Source organism: Apis mellifera, linkage group LG15 (genome assembly GCF_003254395.2).
Source record: "Apis mellifera strain DH4 linkage group LG15, Amel_HAv3.1, whole genome shotgun sequence".
NCBI classification, from domain to species: Eukaryota; Metazoa; Arthropoda; class Insecta; order Hymenoptera; family Apidae; genus Apis; species Apis mellifera.
In genome coordinates this window covers 6,669,894-6,687,920 of record NC_037652.1, presented here as the reverse complement: position 1 = coordinate 6,687,920, position 18,027 = coordinate 6,669,894, and the positions used below count along the sequence as shown (strand labels likewise).

Sequence of the window (18,027 nt, the reverse complement as noted above, 5' to 3'; positions counted from 1 at the left end):
AACCTGGAAACGTGCTTATCCTTCGGGAACAGCTGCCTCCTACAACACCAGCGCGATCCAATCGGTTTAACTCATCTTTACGGATGTAAAGGAATTCGACAACGTGGCGTGTGTTACGCCATGCTTCCAGTTTACCGCAACTTGGCGTCCCCCATTATCCAAGATTTACGGATACGTCGATCGGGATGATAAGCGACGATGGGAAAGCAAGTTTCAACTTGTCGAACGTGTCGTTTCTTAAACGACTTAAACGCTTTTTTTCTTCTTTTCTTTTTTAAATCGAGCATCTTCTAAATCACTTCTTGGAATGGAGAAAACGACGAGGAGGTGTATTACGCCATTTACGATTTTTAAGAATTTTTGAAGGTGAGAAATTATTATTGAAGTTTAGGAATATGATGATGATATTTTTTTTTCCCAATCGAATTGAAAAATTGAAAAAAAGGAAGAGGAGAAATTTTAGATTATCGAGTTTGCATTGTATTAAATTTTTAATAACGACTTAAACGTTTTCTTTTTTAAATCGAGCATCTTCTAAATCACTTCTTGGAATGGAGAAAACGACAAGGAGGTCGAGTATTACACCATTTACGATTTTTAAGAATTTTTGAAGGTGAGAAAGTATTGAAGTATTTAGAAATATTTAGGAATATGATGATGATATTTTTTTTTCCAATCGAATTGAAAAATTGAAAAAAAGAAGAGGAGAAATTTTAGATTATCGAGTTTGCATTGTATTAAATTTTTAACGTTAAATTAATTAAACGATAACGGTAATCTTCGATAGATTAACCAATTGAAAAAACAACGGTGAAAAATTTCACGTCACAAATCACGATTAATTTCCGACCGTTTCCCCGCCGATTTTTGCGGTGGGAATGCAACGTTGGCCGCGTATCGAGTTACCATAATTTATCTCCCCCTCCCTCCTCACGGCTCGGAAAATTCTGCGCTTTTAATCGGCCGACACGAATTAACTGAAAATTTATATTTCGAATCGATTTCGAATCGGCCGAACTAAAATAGCGCTAAAATGGCTATGTTTAAACGCCGCGAAATGTTCGCGCGTAACCGCCGATACTCATTTTCGAAATTCCCGCCTCTTTTTCGCCCGATCTCGATAAGCCCTCGAGATCAATCTAACGATAAATTAAACGATTTTGGGGAGGGGGGGGAAAATTTGAGGGAAAAGGGCAAATATGGAGAATCGACAAAATGTACAATGTATCCCCTAATTCGATAATTTTCCCTCTCTTTTGCAACATCCGGCCGAGCACGATGACGGAATAACAAATTCAGCGATGGGAAAATTTGAGGCATACGCGCCATTATAAATGCATTTAACGCTCGTTAATGTGACTAGTGGCGTCACCGTTTATTATTCACGGGTCATAATGCGATAAAAAGATTCCCTTTGGATAAAACCGTTTCCACGATGAATTTATTACGATTAAAATGATTTTTTCCAAAAAAAGGAAAGAAAGAAAAACGGTGGCAGCCTGTTGCCATCGATTCGAACGCGATTTCCTCCTTCTTCTGGATTTTTCGTCCGATGCAAAAGAAATGCAAATATCTCTGAAACAGTTAGAATAACGAGGAAAACGAGAAGAGCACGGAAAGATTTGTTGGAAAATGGGATTAACATTTTAGGAAATTCTATACTATAAAGTGTATAGAATTCTCGCTTCTCTTCAAGCTTGGTATTTCTTTGAAAGCCGAATATAATTGTTATAACTGATATAATTTTTCGAATTTTTAAAATTTTCGCACAACTTTTCAACAGCACACGAAAGAGTAGCTAATAAATAAATAAATAAAGATTTCAAGTCATTTCCTCTTTTATCTCTTTCGCCTACACCTTCCAGATAAACAAAGGAGATACGAAAGTATTTAAGAAATCTCTTAACAATTTGCGAAGAGCGAATTAAAAACAAACGAGTTCCCTTCCCTCGCAATCTCACTTTCGAAGAAAGAGAAAAAAGAGAAAAAAAGAAAAATAGAACGGAGCCATTAAAAAAAAATGACACCCGGTGACCCGAATTCTCGAGGACGAATCGATCCTCGACCAAGGGGGGAAGACGTCGCTTTCTTCGTCAAATCTCCCTCACGATCCATCGCTCTTCCTCCCCTCTCTCTTTATCATCCGACTGTAACAATGGCGGGCGTCGAGCGCGCAAGATTTCAACGGGATACCGAAAAAGCGAATTAATCACCCCCCCTCCCTTGGAACGCTCTTTCTTTCCTTTCCTTTCCTTTCCTTTTTTTTTCGAGAACTCGTGGAAGGGGCGGCTCCCGCGGCTTCTCGACGAACGCGCATTTACACGTCGCGGCTCGATGACAAATTACGAGCTCGCGGTGAACGAACAGAATTCCCTCGCAACTCTTCTTTTTTTTTTTCACGAATCGACCGCCATCATCCACGATCGCCTCAATTTCCACCCCACGTCTCATTCTTCCCCCTGATAAATCAACTCTGATAAACAACGATCGATTCTTCACCGATGGGAAGCTAATTTCAACTTGCTCGCCAATTATATTATTTCCAATTCTTTCTTTCCCTCCTCTCTTCCATTCTTTCAACGATATAATAAAATAATCTCCCCAATATTTTCGTGCTCGATCGTATTAGAGCCTTCTCCATAACGGAGACGGAATCCGGGTCAATTTTCCAGAGAGAAACCGGCGAACCGATTCATCGATTCGAAAGGAAACCGCGGACCCCGTTGTCCGATCTCCGATCATCCGCCGCTATCATCGTGTCCCCCCTCCGATCATGGATGAATGGGGAGGGGGGGCGCAGGTGGAACGCGGCAAACTTCCGCTACGTGCGGCCGGAAATGGGGATCGAGCGTTCCGCGTCGATGTCTCTGTCCGCCACCGCGACAGAACGTTCGTTATAGGGGAGAGGGGGGGATAGGTTATCCACGGTTTGCGTCTCACGGTTGATAAACCGGCCGCCCATTGATTCGGCCGCCGATTAGAAATCACTGACCGTGCATTCACGGTATATTTTAGTCGAGGTCGGGAATCGGCTAGATCCTTGGCTAGATTATACCCCTCCTCCTCGTTTAATTCTCAGCGTAACACCAGCTTCGAATCGATCCATTATCTCGTATTATCAACGGTTAAAATTTTCTATCGAAAGTGGTTAGAATTGGGGGAGAATCGTTCGAGAGTCTCGAGAAAAAAGGGAAGATCGAGTTCGTTTGATTGACGAGGCTCGTAGCTTTTGGAACGTAGCGTTCAGACGTTGTTGGAGAGAGAGTGAGTGGATTTTGTGCAAACAATTTCGCAATTTCGCCTCAAAAAATATACGTATATGTATATATTTTCGGAGAATCGGGCCGTTAATCCTCCGTATTTATTTTTCGAGCATTTCTTCCGGCCGAGCAACGGAGCTTTACCATCCGCATCCAAGTGTAAAATCACGCGATCGTGAAATTCAGCGGACATATCTCCCCGTCACAGCCAGCTCTCCACGCTATAACGAACGCTCGTGCACGGTCACCTATGAAAAGGGGGTGTACACCAAGAGGGGGTTATACCTGATCCATCTCCCGACTGGTCGACCATGAAAATCAGGCCACCGCCCCCCAATCGTTGGAAACGCGAGGGATCCACGCACGTTTTTTTTTTTTTTTCACTCTCTGCGAGTTTTTCTGAAAGTTCCTCGCCCACAGATCGTCTTTATCGAGCACGCATAAGAAAAAGATTTTCTAGAGAAACGGATAAAGTTTCTATTCCCATTCTCGGGAGAATTGGAGAATATCGATCGGAGAAAGAGAAATTGCAGGTCAATGGGATAATGATTTATCGATCGGTTTCTCGAAAAGGGGAGAAAATTAATCGATGCGGGACAAATTTTTTTCATCCTCCTACACGTACGTGGAAACGAAATAAAATCGATAATTAATTGTCACGGGGGGATAGAAATCCGACCCGATAACATCCGACTGTCACCGTCGAAGCTGTCGCGTTGCAAGGTTTAACGAGAAAGATAAATTGCCTTAATAATCCATCTCCAATTTAAAACGTATCGATATGCCCATATAAATTCACCGGCTCGATTCACGGGACGTCCAACGGGATGATTTTCTCCATTAAAAGGGGGAGAGGAGAAGAATCTACTCTTCGAGCCACGTTCATCGACGTCCATCCCCAAGAGATCAAAACGTTACGCGGGGCTTTATCGGTGATGTAAGATGAACGACCCACGAATTCCGCGTCACGTTAATTTCCGGGAAATTGGTCCGGGATTAAGTCGTGTACGAACGAACGAACGAACGAAAAGTCGGCGACGACACGATGCCGTGACGCCACTTTTAATGACGCGCCAACCACGTCCGCCATTACGATATTATTAAGTCCGTGACCGAGGCGGACAGACTCGTAAACGCGATCCAAGGAAAATTAATTTTTCGTCCCGCAGACTTTCCCGCACACGGCTTCCGATTAAAAACTCTTCGATCCCGATCGATCCAGCAACGAATTCTAGCGCGATCGAGCGCGTCCATTAATTTTCCAATTCTTTTTCCATCGTCATTTCATTTCGTTAGATAATCTTCCTGTTTTTTTTTTCGCTGCCCGTGCGAAATTTTTCGATCCTTTCGAAAGATTTCCACTCTTTTTCATCCCTTAATTATCGACTCGAGTTAGGAGTAGTTTGATCGAAAGCCGTTCGTCGCGAAACAAAGGGCAGAAGGGTGGCTTTCTTTCTCTTTTTTTCTTTTCTTCTTTTATTCGCGCCTCGAATGCCTCGAAACGAATAAAAATTTCGGGGGAAATCGAGGATCGATCCGCGATATCTGGCGGCAATCTCGACTTTACGATCGGTCACGTAGGAAAACCGCGATTGCTTCGATTTGTCGCGGGTGTTACGGGTTGGAAGAATCGATTGGCGGCCCGATCGTTTGCGTGGCCCCGATCGTTTCCTCGAACGAGATTAACGGGAGGAGGGGGAAGAAGTTGATCCGGTGGGTGGCCGAGATCGGGGAAAATAAAATTTTCTCCCGCTTCCTTTCCCTCCCGTCGAACCATTCGAAAAAAAAAAGCCACGTCGAATCGTTTCCGAAATCCGGAATATCTACTTTACATCTCCTCTCTCTTTCCCCCTTCCCTTTTTTTTATCCCCCCCACCCCAAAAAGAAAAAAGCCGCTGAAACGTCTCTAAAAATGCTAGTTGGCGATTACTCCATCGAAATTGCGCGCCACTGGCCGAGATTGCGGATCCTTTGAATCCGACCGACCGACCGAGTGAAACAACCCCCTTCCTTCCCCCCAATTTTCTATACCAATTTCTGTACACACGCGCGCCCCTCTCTCTCTTCGTTAATTTTATTGCCGCGCGTTTCGCCGCGAATTTTCAATGGCATTTCAAACACACAAACACACTCACAATTCAGCCGGTTTCCAACAGCCAACGTTTATTCTTCGTTCAACGGGCAAACGGTTAAATCGCGCCCCCTCCTCGATTTACGAAGAGATTGGGGATGGATTTCTATTAAATCCCGATTTCGCGAGTAGATTCCGTAAACCGTAAACGTTTCATCAGATACTCGAGTACGCGCCAACTGGTTGACCACCACCGGTTCGAGCAACCTGTCCTGATCTGATCGAATCTTCCTTGAAAGGGCCAATGGCCGAACGAGTCGCGGAATCCAATCCAACGGTGATCTCTCTCTCTCTCTCTTCGCGTCAATTCTCCCCCTGTTTTCCATTATCGCGTGCGTCTCGATTATATTGCGTGGACAGCCCACTTCGCGTCGCTCTCCTCCTTCTTGCGAATCTTCTTTGCCATTATACCGTTTCTCGCCTCCTTCCTCTTTTCTTCCATCTTCTTTCCGAGGCGACTCGATTTCAAAGATTTCCTCCCTGTTTTTCGATGTCTGGCTTTCCTTTGAGTTGAAAATAACGAAACGTTGGAATTTTTCGAAAGAAGAATTTTCTTTTCAGTTCCGGTTGAATTAATCGATGTGATTAATCATCGTTCGAGGCCCATCTCCCTTGAATTACAGAATTAATTCCAATATTAAATTAGGAATTTTATTATCGAAAGTTGGCGAAATCGGGATAGAATTCACAATTGCCGTTCCAAAATTCCAAAAAATTGAAATTCGATCGCGAGGAGAATTCGGGAAAAATCGGACGCTTTTGAAACAGTTCGAAAAAATCAAATATAATTTCATTACACGCGGGATGGAATGGAATGAGGCAATTTTGAAGTCATAATCTTCCAAAAATTAAAACCTTTACCTTTGATGAATACAATTCCAGTTGGGAAACGTAGCATTTCACGAGACGATAATGGCGAGAGATAAGAGGTCGATAAGGAGGCGCGATTAAGCACGAGTATCGGGACGACCTTGATGGAACCTGCGATACCGTCACCCCTCTCTTCAAAATGGCCGGCCGATCACTTCGATTGCCAGAGGCACAGGCTCGAAATAATTCAAAGCTACAAATTGCTCGCGACACGAGGCCCGCGCTCTCTCTCTCTCTTTCTCTCTCTCTCTCTCGTGAGATCGATATACCCCGTTGGCTGTGGCTTCCGGCCGGGGCCGATACATCGCGAGTATACGTATATCGGGATCGCCATTACATGCATTTATTCCATTCTCGAAAAAGGGGAGGATAAAAAAATGCACGTACCCGATGCTACTCGATCTTCATTCTTATTTATCTTTCGAAATGGATCATCGTTATTCATACAATTGATCGGCCTCTCGATATATTAAATTTACAACATCAAGATATCCTCATCAAGAGGAATATGATAGAAAATAAATTATAACCAAAGTTTGATATCCGGAAATTTTATAATTGGAAGTAATTCCTCCTCTCGCAGGTTTAACCCTTTGCAAAACTATAGAAGATCTTTTATAGAAGATTATTTTTTATATTTTAAACTATAGAAATAATAGAATCGAAAGCTAATAAGAAAATTTTATATATAAAACCGGTTCTCCTTTGAAGAAGAAACAAAGTTCTCTTCCTCTCTGCATTGCCGCCATTCCCATAATTACAAGAAACGAAAATTCTTCTCGAAAGTTGATATTCAGAATAGCAGCAGATTCCTTCAGATGGCGTAATAAAAAAAAAGAAAAGAAGATCGATCGATCTCGAGGAGAATCGGTCAAAGTTCTCTCTTCCTTCTCCCCGTCTAGAAACCACGGCCAACTTTCAAGATAAAGACAGATAGGCCCTGCTAGGTCTTCCCGACGGAGATTACACAGCGTACCGGTTACATCGTAAGAGCATTAAGCGGGGCTTCCACGCACGCCTTTACCTGCTTTACGGGAGAGGAGAAAGAGAGAGAGAGAGAGAGAGAGAGAGAGAAAAAAGAAAGAAAAAACCACACGGCCTGTTTCGTTCACAACAACGGGGAAATCTCGTATCGTCAAACTGTTCGGGAACGCTGTTTGGTTTCAAAGCCGACCCGGCTAATCAAGTTGCATCGATCCGAATGGCAACGAGGCCACCGGCTCGGTTTTACCTTTCTTCGTTTCGAATTTGTAACTACAAAAGCTCGCCCCTTTTTTTTTTTTTTTCGAAGCGACAAAAAGCTGGACGAAGAGTGTATTGGAAAAAACCCGTCCAATAGGGCGCGTGCTTGCAACGCCTGTCGCGTTCCTCCCTATTTTCAAAATAATTAAAGATCGATTCTCCATTTTCCTGCATCATCATCTCGCCAATGAGAAGTCGATCGATTCGCAGAAAATACAGGGGAAAGTTTCTATCCATAGGAATAATATACACGAGGCCATAAAATTTTGATCGACACGATTTATTAGGATTTTATTAGCACTCGCGTGAGACTCGAGATCAAGATTTCTTTCTGGCCGACTATACGTATATTCGTATCGTTGATAAAATGGACGAAAGAGAAACAGAGAAAGAGAGAGAGGTCTCGTTAAAAGAGTTGAAGGTTTGGACGAAAAGTTTGGAGGGCAACCCCTCGACATTACGTATTCCTGTATACAAAGCCGGATCGATGTTTGCGCGAGACTAAGATTAATCGCCGCTCGAGTTTGACGCCCGTGGTTTTCGATACCGTCCCATAGCCCAACTGTTAACCGACCTACCCTTCTTCCTTTCACCCCTTCCATGAGGGAGAGTTTCCGCTGCGCCGCCCTTCGATTCGTCACCATGATTTGCACGATGAACGAAACTCTCTTTCTTCGTTTCTTTCACAAATTCCAGCCACATCTTCCCATTTTACCACCCTTTTTCGTTGGAACGAACACGAGTTTCTCCTTTCGCGATGACAATGTTTCAGAGAATCATCCATTTCGATATACGGTTCGATGACTTTTATTATCGATTATGTAGGCGATATCAGGACATTGTGTGCAAAATATTTCAATCATTTCTATATATGTATAAAAGATATCGAATTTGGAGAATTTTATCTCATGCTATCTAATTCAAAATTGTATCGACTTTCAAATTGGGATTATTAATAATTTGAAAATTTTCTAACGAGACATAGGGGATCGCTTTATAAAATTTCAAATCTCCCTCCTCTCGAGAGAATCGTTCTCTGTAGAAGAACGGATTGTGAATCGGATCCGCGGAAACCAATGTTGACAATGTTTTAATTTTGCGGCACGTTGGCGACCGTACGGATAAGCGTTAATATCGGTAAATATATTTTAACGAAGACACTTTGGTTAACAAGCCACCTAATTAAACGGCAGACCGATCGATTAATTGGGGAAGACACGGCGCGTTCGGGCTGTGCCCCTCTTCGCAATTTTCTCTCCGGACAAACAGTGGGAATTAATTGGACGTGAAACAAAGGACCGCGAGGATTGACAAACCTCTAATCAATTAACATTAGCACGAAATACCGTGTCCACGAAAATGAGATACAGAAATTTCAAGGCGCAAATATCCAAGCATTTTAACCGTCTATAATATATTTCTCTTTTTTCGTTTTATTCTCATCTAATTTCAAATCACACTTCTAGATAGACTCTTTAAACTCATGAGACGATTAATCAATCTCGTCCACAGCTGCAAGATCGAAAATCCTAAAAATTGGAAAGCGTATCTTACGAAATCTGTTTTCAATTCGATGTAACGTGTTTCCAAACTCTCCAATTGGATAAAAATTTGAGAGGAATAAACTACGAGCCCGTAAATCTGAGGACTAAATTCTTTTTAATACGCATCGGGAGAGAGAAAAATGAGCACAAGGTACACGTCCTTCCGGAAAAGTGTTTACGCTCCCCCTTCCTCGTTTCCCTTCCCATATATACGAAAGATATATCCGGAGAATAAATTTCATTCGAGATTGCAAATGCTCGGATAGAACGCGGACATCAAAGGGACACGTTTTCGTATTCTCCTCTCTCTTCCACCATTGTTCTCGATACGATTTTATACAGCATTATGTGTATGCTTTCTAAAAAAGAAACCGTTAATTAATATGTTGCGCCGTTAATTAAATGATTATAAAATGAATGGATGAGATTCAAGATAATTTGAAAGAGAAAGATCAATTCACGGAATCCCTAAGCAACGTAATATCGTTCTTCTTCCATGATTTCCATTTCTCGTAGATGGCAAGTTTTACCGATTCTTTTATCACCGAATCGTTTCACAACATTTCACGCATCGAGAATAAATAGAATATATTCGAAGAATAAGGGAATACTCTATTCTATTCTCGCTATAAATTAACCCTGATGATACAAACTTTTCGCGCGAGGAAAAAGAAGAGAGAGAGAGAGTGGAAAAGCATCCGGCTGTTTCCGTCCACGTCCACGGCATCCACCGTTTGGGATCCGACAAGCGCGGGCAAAGGTTGGGGAGAAAGGATGGAGAAAGTTTGAGGGGGAGGAACGTGACAGCCGCGTGTCCACGCGCGCCACTGCTCTCCAAATTAATCCGCTGTGCAAAGGGGATGATGAAGCTTACGGTGGCGCGAGGACACGGCAAAGCGGACGCGGAACCGCTTCATCTCCGGTGCATAAAAGCGATTCACCCCGATGCATGGAGAACGGTGTATCCATAGGAGGGGAAACGTTGCCGGCTAACTTTTCAAAGGCTCGTCCCGTGCCACAGTTTTACACTGTCGATCAAATTGTGCGAAAGAAAAGATGTTTCCTCGTCTTACTCGCGGAAACGTCCTCTTCCATTCCATATATCGATCCTCCAATTCGTATAAGGATTATTGATTTAACGTTTGTTTAACAATATATTTGTAAGAATTGTAAAATAGAACGTTGAGGAATTGAAGCATCCTCTTCGATTGGATCCTGCTCCTCGAATTCGAAAGTGATGAAGAAAAATGACGAATGTTTCGAATGTATAATTTTTGTAGGAATTGTAAAATAGAATGTTGAAGAATTGAAGCATCCTCTTCGATTGAATCTTGCTCCTCGAATTCGAAAATGATGAAAAAAAATGACGAATGTTTTGAATGTAACTTTTGTTGAACAATATATTTGTACGAATTGTAAACATTGAAGAATTGAAGCATCCTCTTCGATTGGATCCTGTTCCTCGAATTCGAAAATGATGAAGAAAAATGACGAATGTTTCGAATGTATAACTTTTGTTGAACAATACATTTGTACGAATTATAAACATTGAAGAATTGAAGCATCCTCTTCGATTGGATCCTGTTCCTCGAATTCGAAAATGATGAAGAAAAATGATGAAAGAGAAAGGATTTGTTGAACAATACATTTGTACGAATTGTAAATGTTGAAAAATTGAAGCATCCTTTTTGATTGGATCTTGCTCCTCGAATTCGAAAATGATGAAGAAAAATGACGAATGTTTCGAATGTGTAATTTTTGTATGAATTGTAAAATAGAATGTTGAAGAATTGAAGCATCCTCTTCGATTGGATCTTGCTCCTCGAATTCGAAAATGATGAAGAAAAATGACGAATGTTTCGAATGTGTAACTTTTGTTGAACAATACATTTGTACGAATTGTAAACGTTGAAGAATTGAAGCATCCTCTTCTATTGGATCCTGCTCCTCGAATTCGAAAATGATGAAGAAAAATATAAAATGTTTCGAATGAATATATAAAGATTTAACTTTTGTTGAACGATACATTTGTACGAATTATAAAATGGATCGGAAGACTTAAGAGAATAATCTTCGTATAATATGGTAATTCGATTGCAAAAAGTACGATCTTCTTTTTAAAATGCTTGAGCAAAAAGGGATCGTCGTATTTTCTATCAGTTCAATTTTGAAAATTTTATACGTTTTATTACGAAACAACTGCAATATTACCAAAATTTCTATAGAAATTTAAACGGGAGAACTCGATATAATATACATATAAAATTTATTTGTGTCATCAAAATTGATATGTATAGAATAATCGTGTATTATGCCTCGTAATATAATATAATTGTGGCGTAATTGCTATAATTTATGGACAATGTTGCATCAAACCCGCCACGTTATGTATAATCACCATATTATACGAATGCATATCGCGTATCTATTCATCGTGTACAACAAATACGAAATTATTCGCTCGCCAAGGCCTCGATCGAATTCCTTCCACGATCCTGGCACTCTTTCCCTCCACCAGCCCCCAACTTTTGCACGCCACGCAGCATCGTGTTTCACCAAATGACACGCGCCATTTCGAATTTACACACGCGAAATCACAAAACACGAGTGAAATTTACGCGTGACGTCGCGACACCGCCCGAAACGAGACTAATTCAATTTCCTCCAGGCGACTCTCTATCTCTCTGTTTACAGTGCGCCGTTGTCGTTCCCTGTGTTTTGATTTTTTCCGTTTTCCCAGAAGAATTTAGACGATACATGTTGAACACGTGTTTAGAATCAGAGGGCAACGCGTCGACTTGCGATTAAATTCTTCCTTTTTTTCTTTAACCGACGTTGAGGTTTATTTATCGAAGCCACGCTTATATAAATCTAAAATATTTTAGAATATTTCAAATTCATATTCGATAAAAAATTATTTAATCAAGAAATAATAATCCATTTAAGTAATATTTAAGTATATATATCTTAGAATTCGAGACGACTCTCGAGATGATTCTGCACAGAGTTTCCAAGAAACTCCTCTTCCACCTACGTAAGATCTCTTGATTTTTCCGACTCCGAGGTGTTCTCTCTCAATTTTCCCCTGGCGCCCGCGATACGATTACCGTCCAACGATTCTCGCAGGATTTTTATTCTGCCTGTGATAAAAAGTTAAAAACGGGGTAGGTGTAACGATAGGTGTGGTAAATAGGTCAGCCGAAAAAAAAAAAAAAAAAAAAAAAAGAGTCATCCGGCCGGGGAATCCGCAATATACAAGACGATGCGCGATTTATCCCGGCTGCCTCCTAAAATACCAAGCGACGAGCGTCCCGCCCCTGGCGAATTTATAATCGCCCTATCTATCCTCCTGTATATTCCATTTTTTTCTCCACCCCTTTCCTTATATAACAGGGAAAAAAAAGGGAAGAGGGAAGGAGGAATACGAAAGACAGGCGTGTGCGTTGTAAATCTCTGTGGAGAGAAATTTCGAGATGAGAAGAGATTTCGTGTAATTTCTTTCTTCGAATCTTTCTTTTTTGTATTAAAGATAAATTTCAAACGTCGCGCCCCTTTCGAATTCGAACGCGTGGGTGGACATAGTGATGTATATACACATCTTGTGCGTATATTGTAGCAGGTATTGTACACAATACATCCGCTATATACACGATGGGATCAGGTTTGATTGGGTGACTTGAGGGATAGGAAAATTGTGAAATATATATCTGACAAGTATATACAAGAAGAAGTAATCGTAGAATTGCGAGGAACGCAACGAAATCCGAAATAATTGTAACGTTTGATGGCGAGATATTTATAAAATTTCTCTAATTTCTCGCTACGAAAAAAAAGAAAATCTAGAATCATAAGCCCACGATAATCGATCAGGGAAATAATCATAAAGGATGGAAAGACAAATTCGGATGGAACAAAAAAGAAATTAATAAGGGGAGAGAGAGAAAGGAATGGGAACAAAGGCGAGGAGGAGAGGGTGCAGGGGCGGATATTGCGCCGGATAAAGATCAAATTAACCCCCCTCATCCCTTCGAAATTTCACGTGCCTTCCAACAACCCGCAACGCAACAACGCATCCAAAGGAAACCGGCCATTTGCATCATCCCCTTTCTCTCTCTCTCTCAAAGCATCAACAGCCGGACAGTGGCGATCCCCGACCGACTTTCCCCCGTTTTCCCAACTTTATAACCCAGAGAAGATACTGCCATTTGAATTCCAACCCTTCCAACGACTCCTTGACCCCGTTCTCCACGAAACCGTATTATTCGCTGCCATAAATATCTGACCGTGTTATCTCCTTTCGTCTGTTTCAGGTGAGAAACAACTGGACACGTTATTAGCATGGTTGTTGTTGTTGTTGGCCGAGAGTTGGAAAGTAGCGAGTAAGTAGAGAGAGAAGAAGTCGGAAGGGAAATAAATCGACGGTTTAACGCGGAGCAGGGTGAGGGAAAAGTGGGCTAAGCCCTGGCAATTCCTGGTTCGACGTTTAGAAGAGAGCACTTTGCGGAATAATTCCGGTGTTGGCGTTGCAAGAGGCGGTTCGGATCGAATGCAGATTGAGCAATCTGCTAATGAAATTCTCGGCCATCCCCTCTGTTTATACAACAGCTTTCCCTCTCGTTCCCCGCCCCTTTTTTACGGGATTCTTTAATCCCCCGCGCGCGTAAATTTCGTTCCTCGTCGAACGCGAGGATAGATAGATTCGCGCAATTCTGAACGACTTTCTACTACTATATTCTCGATCGATTCGAGAAAAGTTAAAAAAAAAAAAAGGATTTAGGAATAGTAAAAGACTTGAAGACTCGATAAGTAATTTTTCTTTTTTTTTTTTTTTCACTCTCGAAAGAAGGAAGCAAAGTTTCGAAATGTGTTTAGTTGGAAAATTCGAGATGTGTTTGACGGTTTAACGAGGACATTAAGAAAACTTTGGGATCGAATGGAAAGAGGAATTCGTGTGCGTGGGTATAAAAAATGAATCCAGAAACCCCGGCGAACGGCGATAGGGAAGTTGGAAAGATCGCGTACGTTGGACGGGAGCCATAAATGTCGGTTCGAGAATTTAGAATAGGCAGATATCGAGACAATTTGGAGGAACGGTAAATAAGATAAAGAAGATAAGGAGGGAAACGTTTTCGTAAATATTCCGTCGTGAACCCCGATGGGGAAATCGGGTTAAGCTTTGCTCACCAAATAAAAGCAACCCCCCTCCTCCTCCTCCTCCTCTCGATCGTCCATGCTAACAAACAAGGGGGAAAGTTTACCATCTTTTCGATGCAAACTTGCTCGGATACGCGCCCCTTTTGGTGAAAAATCGAGCCCATCACTTTCTTCCGACGAAGGAATAAAATTGTCCCCTTGTTGAAAAATTAGAACGACAAATTCGAAAATTGATTCGATAAACTCATTCGATTAATATTCTATAAAAAAAAATAAAATTTCCATGTTAATCAACGTGAAAAATTTGAACGATTTGTCGACCCATTTCGAGCAAGATCATCGAATCGATTAATTCTTCCACCTAATAACGCCATCCTGAAAAATCCTACTACATTCTCTTCCAAAATAACCCGTGCTAAAGAATTAACAAGCTGAATTATTCAAACTCGATAATGCAAATTTTAACGAGCACGTGAAAAAAATAAAAGCATTCCTCCAAGATTAATATATATAAAAAAGAAGAAAAACAAAAGAAATTCTTTTTCTCCCGAAGAAAAATAAAATTTCCGTGCCGATGGTTGAACCATAGAAGGAGAGGACGTTAACCCGTCCCAGGCTACTCTCAGGCAAAACCAGCCGAGTAATCGCAATCCCGACTAATCGAGCACGCTATAAATCACGCCAATAACACTGTAATTAATGACGACTTGTGGGGTATATCTCGACGTGGATACGTGGCAACTAGAAGTAATTCGCGCAACCGTAATCATTCTATTCGTTACGTGCATACGCGGACTTAATTATCGAGGAACGTAACAGCAGCTATTTCCGCCGACTATCGAGCCACGCTCGTTTTTTTCACGCAACAACGATCATCCAACTTGGCGACAGAGGAGACACGCGTATTGGAAATTTCGATGGTACGATGAATCGAAATTATTGAATTTTATTTTCAAAGAAAGATGTTTTCGATGGTCGATGGATCGGTTTCCATTATTCGTGATGGATTTTTAATACAAAAAAAATACGTGTTATCTACCTGAAATTTCGTGTTTTTGAGCGGAATATGTATAGGAAAAATATAGAAAAAATGGATGATACTCTTTTTCGATTAAGATTTAAACTTCGTAAAGAATATATAAAATAAAATTTCAAAAATCGAGAATTATATTTTGCTAAGAGTGAAAGTTATTGTTGTCGATCTACTCGTGAAACAACTTTCGAGAATTTTTTATACCCAAATTTCTAGAAAGATATTTAGATATTCCTCTCATTTACTTGCAATAAATAATTCACGCCGTTCGATATAACTCGAGAAGAAACGAAGAAGGTACGATTCTCGATGGTGCAAAAAATGCGAGTTTAATATTCCTCGACAAGAATCATTTCTAATTGGACCACGATCACCGTTACGCGCGGCGGTGAAAAAGAAAAATGGCGTCGATTTAACATCAAGAGCGAGCAAATAAAGCTTTGTCACCTTGCAAATCAATTCACATTGACGTCTACATCGTATGGCATGAAAAAGAAATGGAAGTCGTGGTGGATGTTGGAAATGACACGAAACGAACACGCGATAAATCACTCGGAGAATAATGTCGTAATTAACGATGACTTATGGACTCTCTCTCGTGTCGACCGTGTATATATATATATATAACCTAGGTAATTATCGTTCATCTATATTTCTCCTTCCCCAACGTGTGCAACGTGTGTATCTGAACGTGCTCTCCTCTCGAGAGAAGAAAGGTACTCGATTTTCTTCGGGATTGGCAAAGAATCCACGTTTCCTTTTATAAATGTATGTGTATATATAGACACGTGTATACATGCGCGTCGAGTATAAATGAAGGAGAAGTGGAAGGAACACCACGTGTCTGATTTAATTTAAATATTAAAATCTTTGTCCCATGTGAACGGTGAGATGCTCGAGCTGCATCGATAAGTTCCAGGATGTTATACATTCGAGCACAAAAATCTTCCTACAACTCTGCTTCCTACAGCGCAACTTTGAATAACATATCGTATCATCGAAATCTAATTAATTTTTCTTTCTTTTCTTCCTTTAAAACTTTACGAGAATTTTCGTATCGAAATCTCTTTCGACTTTAAATTATTGAATCAAAGTTTAATTTTCGATTATTTTATTTATTTATTTATTTCGTTAACGAAATTGAATCATTTCGAAACGAGAAGCGTGAATTCCCTCGTCCTCGGGAAATAACGGAAGAAAAGAATTTTATGATCGACTGTACGTTCACCCGACATAAAGAAGAATTTTCATTTGGCTGGCAGACAGTGAACTTTCCCGTGAATATCGATGATATCGTACGCGCAAAGAATGCGTGTGTATATATATATATATATATATATATATATATATATATATATATATATATATATATATATACACATCGTTCCTCCTCCTATCTTTCTTCCCTCTCGTTTAACTTTTCGTATTTCGATTCCTCTCGTTCTCTCAAAAAGAAAACAAAAGAGGACACGAATTTATTTGATTTTAATTATCCACCGTCCATTGCTCCATCATCCACGTTTCTCGACAGATATTTCCCACAATCCACAGAACTTCATCAACGGAAGAATCGAATCGTTTCAATTTCTCCGTTGAAAAACTCAAATTAATTATTAGGAAGTGTGGCAGGGAGTATTAAAGTAACGGCCCTCGATAAAGCATCAAACACGGAAACGAGAGACGTAAAATGAATAATGAAAAATAACCCTCCGTCCCTCCTCGTCAGGAGGAGGAAGAGGGAACGACCTCCCTTCGATTACCCGTTGAATTATTCAAACGAAGCCGAGGCAAGAAACGCTCACGCGAGGCCTTCTCCTCCCTCTTCTTACTTTCAACCTACTTCGTCAACCCGCGGTTTCCGCGATCGACTGCCTACCAACAACTGATGCATCCCTAACCGAATACCATCCTATCTTTAATATCATTATTTCCTTTCCTTTCCATCCATCCATGCTTTCCACGTTGCTTTCTTTGTACGACGAGTTACGTCACATCGTTGTTACGTCATCAAAGCTTTATCGAGAGACGATCGCAATATTCAAAGAGATCTAACGATACGCGATTCTTCGATTCTCCGTCTCTCTTATTTCGATAATTTTATTCGCCGTTTCTCTCGGCCTGCTCGCGGGCAAAGCCAAGCCTCTCTGAAACCGAGTCTCCGCTAATTTCGATGTCCGCAAGTTTGCGCTCGGCAACTTGCGCCCGGCAGAAGATCTAAGGTGTAGCAGCTTCGCCCGGAGCGCCGCTTGCGGCCAACCAGCGGTCTCGCACCTTCCGCTAATTTCAATATTCGCGGTACACGAGCAGTCCTCCTCAGATCTCGTCCCTCTCGGCGTCCAAAATTCTATTTTATCCTCAACACCCCTTGCGTCCATAATATATCTTATTTTACTCTTGAGAAGGCGTAATATTAATGGTTCGAAAAAAATCCTTCCAACTCCTTCCTCGTCTGCTCTCGTCGAGAGAAGAATCGTATCCATTTTCTCGAAAAGGCGAACGAAGGGGGAGGGAAAAAAACTGGGCCAAGGAACTTTTCTTCCTTTCCCCTCCGAGATGCCTTTCACAGCTAGAAAACGGGGATCAAGCATCGCTGGTTAAACAGAGCAACTTGGCCAGTATACTCCTCTTCCCTGTCTGGCTTCGTTCCAAAGATTCTTCATTCCCTTCTGCGAAAACGACGGGTCCCCGTCCCTCCATTTTTCGCAAAATATGATCGAACCAACGAGACGAGGAGTGACGAAGGAGAGAAGGGAAACGTGAAACCGTAATTCGAAGAGGCACGAAGGAGAGGAG

General features: G+C 41.2%; 1 protein-coding gene and 1 non-coding gene across 2 annotated transcripts in view; one reads left to right on the top strand and one right to left on the bottom strand.

Moving 5' to 3' along the window:
* LOC552844 (complexin) overlaps positions 1–18,027 on the top strand; it is a 238,960-nt gene that overhangs the window by 154,044 nt on the left and 66,889 nt on the right. The gene's annotated exons all lie outside the window — the stretch shown is intronic.
* Positions 10,074–10,166, bottom strand: Mir3794 (microRNA 3794). Its single transcript, NR_039498.1, has one exon. It is a non-coding gene; the product is annotated as a microRNA 3794 (primary transcript).